Here is a 3008-nt window from a genome sequence, read left to right as displayed (position 1 = left end):
TATATATATATATATATATTTTTTTTTTTTTTTACAAAGTTCAACTAACAATACGCTAGCAGGCTGACAGCTTAAGCCTATATAGGTGAGAAATTATCTAACAAAAACAACCTGGATTTATTCAGCATCAGCCGCTTCCATAACCAAGTGTTACTCCGGTTAATAAAGCTCATTGCCCACCAGGCTTCTGGCATATACTTCAGATGCTTACTCTTGTAGTATTGCTCCTCACTTCAGTTCTCCACAACTAACAGAAAACTGTTGAAAAGTAGTGGCAAACCTTTGCGAAAACAGACAAAATCCCAAGCTTATTATAAGCATGAATATGTGATGGAAATTTATCAAGCCAAGTCTTTGCAACCGTTAAGAAATCACCCAGACTGAATTTGCCAATGTGTTTGTCTATATCCAAGAGGTGCATTTATATCCAACAGAGGAGCTGCTGAGAATCAAACTTAGTGTTTATTTTAGGGGTGGGCTGGAAAATTCAACCACCATTTGAAATTGTCTTTAAAAAAAAAAGATCACCGGGGTTGGGGATTTAGCTCAGTGGTAAAGCACTTGCCTAGCAAGCGCAAGGCCCTGGGTTCGGTCCCCAGCTCCGAAAAAAAGAAAAGAAAAGAAAAGGACCACCAAAAATAGATTCACTAAATTTATTTTAAAAATCATAAAACGTTTCTTACAAAAGAGCATTACATTGTGCACACTGCTCTGAACAAATGCCAGGGACATGTGGACTATTACTTTCCTCCCTGTCCCACCCCCCAATGTTACAGTGACCACAAAGCAAGGTGTTCACAATAATTACACGGGGGCAGGGTTTAAAACCACCAACAATGAACAAAAAATAAAAGTCACTCACTCTGCTGCTGTTTCAAAATTTCAATGTTAGTTGTTTTTGTTTTTTTGCATGCCCTCCCCCACAACCCTGTTTGTAAGGAACTAAAACATTACATCTGGTGAACAGCAAAGATTTCACTACACCTCAAATGCAGAACACCTATGAGGCAGAGGAATGTTGGTTTTTTAAACAGAAGCAGATAGGAAAAAAAAAAAAGATTCAGGACCCCTTCAGTTCTTCACTAGTCTTAGAAAATCTTTCCAGAATACTGCTTCACACTGTTCTGCAGCAAATACTGTGCATTCTGTATCTGGTCCTGTGTTCCCGTGATGATAATGATCCGATCTTCAGATCCTTCTAACGTTCATCAGTTTTGATTGATGCTCCAGACTCATGACAGATTTGTTTAATCCTCTGACCACCTTCGCCAATAATAGATCCAGTCAAGTCTTTGGGAATAGTTATTTGTGTAGTGATAATATGTCTGTCAAGATCACTGTATGAGCCACGACCCCCTACATAAGAATAAGCATATCCAGAACCACCTGCGGTTCATAAGCCATTTGCCATTCTGATGGGCTCCATGTGTCAATTGCAGAGTCCCAAGTTTCATCAGCACTGAACCCAACCACGCCATCATAGCGGTCTCCAGGCTGACCTCTTCTGTCGCAAGCCATTAGATTTCCCCCTCTGGGTGGTGGAGGAGGAGGAAGAGAAAGATTCCAGCTCTGCTGCCACGCTGTCCACCTCGACCAAGAGGAGGTGGAGGAGGTCCTCGACAAGGGCTCATATCATCATAATCTCTTCTAGAAGGAGGCATGGGACGCCCACCCTGACCAGGAGGCATTCTGTCCAAACCACCTCTTCCCCGCATTGGGAATCCTTCAGGACGTCCTTGGCGGTCATCAAACATCATTGTAAAACCACCACAATCATAGGTTTCATCATAGAAGTTGGGATCATAAGGTTGTGCACGTCCTTTGATGGGAGACTCAGACACAAGGTCAGGGATGATCTTGATGCATTCTACAACCCTATCAGGCTTTCCTCCAATAAGAACAACTCTGTCAGTAGAATGAGGGCACCATTCCTGGAAACGCTTGACTGTTGTCTGAGTGTTTTCTCGAAGTTCTTTGACTTTAGCACCTTTAACACCAATAATTCCTCCTGCCAGACTTTGCTGAATCAACAGTCCCAGCTCACAGTCAAAGTCACTTCCTCTATAATGCTGGCACTCCTCCAAGGTAGGGACGATTTTCCTCAGAATTTCTCCAATCGTCTTGATATCAGCACCGATACTCAGTATGTGCTCAGGGCCACTGCTGTCTGGGACTGAAATGCTGGCACTGTAGTCTGTACGGAGAGCCTTAATATTCTTTTCCAATCACTGCCCCAGCATTCTCGCTCTGAAGCAAAATGCGCGATTCAACCATCTCATCAGTGTTTCTAGATCTTTTAAAGTAGGATTACATTTAATAAACGGGTAAAAAGTCGGTGTAGTGCAAACCAAGACATTTTAAAAGGAAACTAAAGAACATACATGTCAATGGAAATGTAAACATGGAGTAGAGGAATCAATCTTGTTTATATGCCGCCCACTTTGTAGATTCGGTGCAACCCCTACTAAATTACGACAGTAGTTTTCTCAGAAATTGAAAAAATAATCCTAAAAGTTATGTGGAACTAACAATAAACGTCCAAAGCAATCTTGAGAAAGAGGGGGAAGAAAAGAACAAAGCTGGAACCATTATGTGATGTTATAAAGCTATTATTGTTGGAACAGAATGGTATTACTGTAAAGGAGACCAATGGAGCAGAACAGGAGGCTCAGAAATAAACCTCACACCTGTGGTCTACTAATCTAATAAGGGCACAAAAATGGACTAAGAATGGGCATGGGGACAGTCTTAACAACAACAACCAGACATAAGTGAGGTTGCCCAGGCACAAAAATGCAAGGGCCACACACACTCTCATATGTGGATACTAGCTTCAAACTGTGTGTGTGTGTGTGTGTGTGTGTGTGTGTGTGTGTATGTGTGTGTCTGTGTGTCTGTGTGTGTGGTGTGGAGTGTGTTTGTGTGTGTCTGTGTCTATGTCTATGTGTCTGTGTGTGTGGTGTGGTATGTGTGGTGTGGAGTGTGTGTTTTTGTGTATGTGTGTGTGT

The 3008-nt window shown here is 42.1% G+C and overlaps 1 pseudogene; it reads right to left on the bottom strand.

Annotated features, from left to right (window-relative positions):
• Positions 1–618: 618 nt before the first annotated feature.
• Hnrnpk-ps2 (heterogeneous nuclear ribonucleoprotein K, pseudogene 2) lies at positions 619–2295 on the bottom strand (annotated as a pseudogene).
• Between the last annotated feature and the right edge of the window lie 713 nt (positions 2296–3008).

Source organism: Rattus norvegicus, chromosome 2 (assembly GCF_036323735.1).
Source record: "Rattus norvegicus strain BN/NHsdMcwi chromosome 2, GRCr8, whole genome shotgun sequence".
Lineage (NCBI taxonomy): Eukaryota > Metazoa > Chordata > Mammalia > Rodentia > Muridae > Rattus > Rattus norvegicus.
Note: the sequence above shows the minus strand (reverse complement) of the source record. Positions and strands in the feature narration are given on the sequence as shown.